Source organism: Solanum tuberosum, unplaced genomic scaffold (genome assembly GCF_000226075.1).
Source record: "Solanum tuberosum cultivar DM 1-3 516 R44 unplaced genomic scaffold, SolTub_3.0 scf00063, whole genome shotgun sequence".
In the NCBI taxonomy this organism is placed as follows: domain Eukaryota; kingdom Viridiplantae; phylum Streptophyta; class Magnoliopsida; order Solanales; family Solanaceae; genus Solanum; species Solanum tuberosum.
The window spans coordinates 1,838,153-1,844,425 of NW_006238988.1; positions in this window are offsets into that span (position 1 = coordinate 1,838,153).

Consider the following 6,273-nt stretch of genomic DNA (forward strand, 5'->3'; position numbering starts at 1 on the left):
TTTGCAAGTAGATCCGCCACCATATTTTGATCCATATGTCAAACTCTTCATTATATGCAACCAAATGAATAAAAAAAAAATATCATATACCAATTAAAAATAATTATGTCAAAAGAAAGAACGAAATTTAAACTATATGTAATATATTTGTATATTATCTTATCAATAGTACTAACAATACTAACTAATAATTAGTTCTTGAAATCTAACAAATATTATAATCAAACTATATTATATCCAGAAAACTAACTATTAGAGAAAGCAATTGCATACAGACAAAACATTGTTAAGAATTACAGAGATTTTTTTTAATCATACTTGCTTGATGAATGATAACACAAACATTAAAAAAAAATTAAGAAAGCATGCTAAGTACATAAAAATAAAAATAAAGACTTGAGAATGACTTTGTATGTGAATCTTCATGAAAATAAATATGAATATATACACAAAATAGAGGAAATGAAAAAATAAGGACTTGAGAATGATATATTTATTAACTTCATGTATTTTTTTTGTTACATGTTAGTTTCATTCACAAACCAAATACGAATTTATATAGACAAAAATAGAGGAAATAAAAAATAAAAATTTGCAATGAAATATTTCTTACCTTCATGTACTTCTTTTTTGTTACAAACCAAACCAATATGATGAAAAGAGAAAGGATAATTGTGAATGTAAATCTTCATGAAACTAATATGAATTTATAGACAAAATAAAGGAATACCATAAGACATCATAAACTTACAAATTTAAGTTTTGAGGTTATGGACATAAAAATTATGAGAGTTATGAATATTATTAAAAGTAAAAAATAAAGAGGGGCAAGTCATGGGTAATAACTCCTTGTGAATAAATTAAAAAATAAAGATAAAAATACTTAAAATGTAAAAAAAATTATTATCATTTCATGATTTGAAAGTGAGAATAAAAAAAAATAGAAAAAAGATTGTGGAGTAGTTTTTTTGTTGTAAATGTTCCTACATTAATAAAATATTTATTTGTATAAATTAAGTAATATATTTTTTACAATACAATAATTAATTTGAATTAAAAAAAGTCAAAAAAAGATAAATTATGTTTCTCCTTTTATTATAAGTGAGACAAATAAATAAATAAAAGAATATGAAGAGTTTTAGTTATAAATGTTCCTCCATCAATAAAATATTTATTTGTAATAAATTGAAGTAATTATTTTTATAATATAATAATTTATTTATTTCTAAAAAAAAGCCAAAAAAAGAAGAAAAAAGCTAAATGCAAATGAAGGCCATGTAGAGGTGCCACATCACCTTGTCTATGGTCCTCCTTTATATATATATAGATTATCTTTCAATTTTTAAATCCCAACAATTATATGTAAAACAACTACAACTAGGTTATTTTGCACTTTTGTGTACATCATAGGAAAAATCAAGAACTATCAACATTGCCAAACACATGAGTTAAGGATTTATATTAACAAAAACCTATTGCAATATTACATGTTATTGATGCAAGCACGATCGCATCACAAAAGCTTAAGACATGATCATTGTCCAAGAAGACAACAATAAAATCCAAAAGGTAAAAAACATACTACTCCCTCCATTCCATATTAATTGAATTTTTGAGGCATTTTCCATTTTTCAAATTAACTTAATTGTTCAGTTTCCAAGACTACTTTTAGAGTGTTCTTCCAATTTTACCCTTCATTTGGATTTTCAATGTGATGACTTCAATAAAATTGACAATAATTAATAAGGGTAAAAATGGAAAACTATATTCAATTTATGTCTTAAACTACTTTTCTTAAAGGATGTGAAACACCTTAAAAATTCAATTAATTTGAAATGAAGGAAGTACTTTATAATATCTTCCTCTATTTCCAATGTTGTAGAATTCAATGTATTTCCTTGTATGTTTCACAAGCCACCATTATTACTTATGTCCACAATGAAACTCTACCCCTTTCTCTATAAATTGTTAAATTTAATTTGAATAAACACCTACACATAGTATTGTTCAAAGATATATATGGCTAAGTCTCAATTTCAGTATTCTGCCTTTCTTGCTCTCTTCCTTTTCTTCCTCATTGCATTAAATGGTTAGTAGCCCCCAAAGTATAACGTTGTACAATTTTAAATATATTTAATACTCTATCCGTTTCAATTATTAAAAATAAAAGAAAAGCTTTTAAAAATACCTTGTGGTATTAAATATGTCATGACATTTAATAAGAGGGTGTCATTATGGGATTTAAAATGCCATTTTTTCCCATTAATATTATGAATTAATAAGGAAAAAGTGTTACGTAAATTGAAACATAAGAAATACATTTTTATATTATTATCGTGAATTTTTAAAAGTGGTTACTTTCTTTTAATTTCTTAGCAGATTTGCAAGTAGTAGAATCAATTGGTTGTGAAAAGGGGATAATGTGGCTTGGACCTTGCTTTGATACTCATGAATGTGACAACAAATGTATCAATTTGGAACATGCTATTCATGGAGCTTGTCACATGGATTGGTTTGGTCCTGTTTGCTACTGTTACTTTTGTTGATAGAGGATTTCTATTATCTAGATTGATGCTATCAATTGAAAAATAATAAAAGATATGGTGTTTGTAATAATGTTGGAAATTTATAAGATGTATGAGTATGTATATCAACACTTGACTTTTCCAATTGTCTTTCCTTATTCTTCTTTGATTTTCAAATGGTCATTTGTGCTTTTTGGTGTTTCATTTTAAATTGTTTGATGTCAAACAATTTTGGGAATTCAAGAAAATTGATGATGAGTTCTTAAATGTCGCATTAACACCAAGAAAAAATATGGAAAACTATTACTTTCTTAAGTTAATTTTTGAATTTTTTTCATAGTTCAAAATATGTGAATTGTATAAAGTTCAAGAAAATTGTAAATGTTTTTTTTCTTATTTACCCTTCATCTAATGAAGTTCTTAATTACTTTACATTTCTAAGAGAATTGTTTGAAAATAATCTAAAGGATAATAGTGTTCAATCTATGTCGTTAAATATTTGGTGTCTCATACTCTAACAATTCACTTAATACAAACTAGAGAGAGTGAATATTAGGATGATTAAAACAAATTGTTGGGATCTTCTAACGATCTCTTACACTTATTATGTGTAAACCTTTGGTGAAAGAAATCAGACAAGAAAACCTTCAGAATATTGACTTGAAAGTTTCAGGCTAGGCTAGTCTCATACGAAATCTGAGCAAGGTGCAGTCTAGGGCAATCCAAGAATAGATTGGGTGGGAATGTCTAAGCTTGGATTGGATTTTCTATTAGCTAAGACATTAAGGAATCCATACGGCTTGTGTCACGACCCAAAGTACCCCCTAGGTGTGACATGGCGAATGAAACCTCGACAGCCCCTAACAAGTCACATGACATAAGCATGACGTAAAGAAAGACGATATACTATCAAGTTCGACAAAATAGCATGAAGTCTCAAAAGTAAAGTCTAGATCATATAGAGAAATCAGAAGTGAGTACAAGACTGAAACACAAATGCAAAAAAGAAAAAACTTTGTCTGACATAGCCTTTCTAACACCATAGGAGTGGTTGTGACGTAACCCATACACCACATACAAGTCTGAAACTAAAAAGACAATAAAAGCAATAAAGCATTATTTCCTTTGTCCTCGAACCATGAAGACTCACCAATCCAAACAAAAGTTGTAGAGCAATCCCAATACTAACCACGTCCAGGAGGAGGAGCGTCAAACCCTATATAATTAGACAATATAGGCACAAATATGCATTAGTACTATAAATGTACTTAGTATGGGGAAACACATAAAAGGTATGCATAATAATATGATGAACTTTAAACATGATATGCATGACTATGTAAAACGTACTAAAAGCCTTTAAAGAGAAATCATAATTCATAACAAGTTCAATGCATATTGAAAACCATAAAAAACTTTGAAAAGAATTTTGGAGAAAACATAGTTCATTTGTGGGATGATTACCGTTAACCGTTAATAAGATCATGTGAGCTATAACATAAAATCTGATGTAATCCTCACACCGAAAAGTGAGAGTCTACTTGTCAAGTAAGAAACGTGTATCATTCATTATTTCTAAGTTGGATCCACTAACTAGGTTATTTAAGACAATTCTACGGGGGACCGTAGTTTGGAACAAGGAGATTGCTTCTAGAGACTTGGTCTATACTAACGATAGAGCCTCCATCTCAAAGTCCTCTCGGTGCCTAGTAAAATTCCAACAGAACAGACAAGTCATAATCATATCATAGTCACAATAATTGGAAAGACAACAATTAAGACTATCAATCCAATCATAAGTTCATCTATGAGTAGCTCCTTTCAAGCGATAATTTCATAACTTCATTCATCAAGACACTTACCTATCTAAGCATATAAATCATGATTTCCTTGATACGTGAGAAAACTTTTCACAAATCATTGAAACTTTATCTTAAAAGCATCCTTTAGTCATAGATCATCAATTGCATAAAATATGTATAGCTTCAAATTCATAATTTATAAATACATAATCATAGTTCATATTTATAAAATAGACATAGGCATAGGTTCATGTGAAAATAATAGTAAATCATGTAATTGAGTTAAATCATGCATAAAAAGATTGAATATCAGAAACTGAATCACAATAAACTAAACCCATGGAGAATCATATGAAACACTAAGAGAATTGGGTGAAATTGAATTGGAGATTGAGATTCTTTTGGAACCCAATGGATAAAAAAGATCAATTCATGAATTCTCACATACCTTGGTTAATCAAAGTTCAAAAAACAAGAAAAACATTGATGCTCTTGATGAAACCCTACCTTTCTTCCTTGAAGCTCCTTAGAGAGAAATTTGAGAAGAAACACTTGAGAAAATTTGTGAGTTTGAATGAATGGGAGGGAATAGGGTATTTTTGAAGGGTAAAATAGTTATAGGGTCAAAAAAGACATAATTTAGGGACTGATTGGGTAGGAAAATAACAAAACACACTTATTTAAAATCCGTCAAACAGGGTCTACGGCCTCGACCTACGATTTCTACAGACCATGCAGGTCGGTCGTAGAAATTGTACTGGCACTCAACATCTTGCCCAATTTCCATGATTTTCTTCCACGGATCGTTGACCATCCTACGGTCTGTAGACCTCTTCCGTAGAACCCAAGTTCAAGTCCAAAATTCATCTAAGTCTGAACCAGCTCTACGGAAACTTCATGTGGCTCGTAGATATTATCATGACTCGTCCTATTCATCTGTAAATCATCATCAGAGACTTGATATTTTTCAAAAACTCACCCAATTTCTATGGCCGTAGGACTTTCTACGGTTTGTAAGTGTACTCATAGAACTAGGCACTGGTACAATTTCTGAAACTTTTCCTTCCAAACTCATCTTCCAATTTCTGAGGTGTAATAATATCTCTCCCTTGAAAACATTCATCCTCGAATAGGACTCAAGCTAGCATGAAGAAAATAGGGAGAGAAACTAACATCCCAACATGAATGTAAATCACATCAAATGCACATAAACAAGGAGAAATTACTCCAAGCTAAATCAAAGCTCAAGAATCTAGTTTTCATGAACATGCATGCATATGGAAACATGAAAATGACTAAAATGTATGAATCTGAAAGAATGAACCATGAGGAACTTAATACCTCAAGATAGAATAGGAGCGGAGGAAAAGAGATGAGGATACTTGGACATCATATCGGCTTCGGCTTCCCAAGTAGCACCCTCAGTTAATTGATTCCTTCAAAGAAATTTTATGGATGCAACTTCTTTATTTCTCAATTTCCAAATTTGCCGATCCAAAATTTCAATAGGACCTTTTCATAAGAAATACTTTCCTTAATTCCCAAACTTTCCAATAGTATTATAGTCGTCGGATCTCCAACATACTTTTTCAACAAAGAGACATGGAATACCAGATGTACCGATGTCAAATCGGTAGGTATCTCTAATTCATAGGTCATTTTGACAATACGTCTCGAAGTCTGATATAAGCCCACATATCGGGGACTAAGCTTCCCTTTCTTACCAAACCTCATCACACCTTTATTGGTGAGATTTTCAAGTAAACTTAATCATACACATCAAATTCAAGCTCTCTCCTTCTATTATCGGTATAATACTGTTGTCAACTTTCATCTATTTTCAACCTTTCTCGAAAAAGTCAAACATTTTTCATAGCCTCATGCACTAAATCAGGCCTTCTATAAAACGATCTCACCAACTTCGAACCAACCAATAGGATACCTAC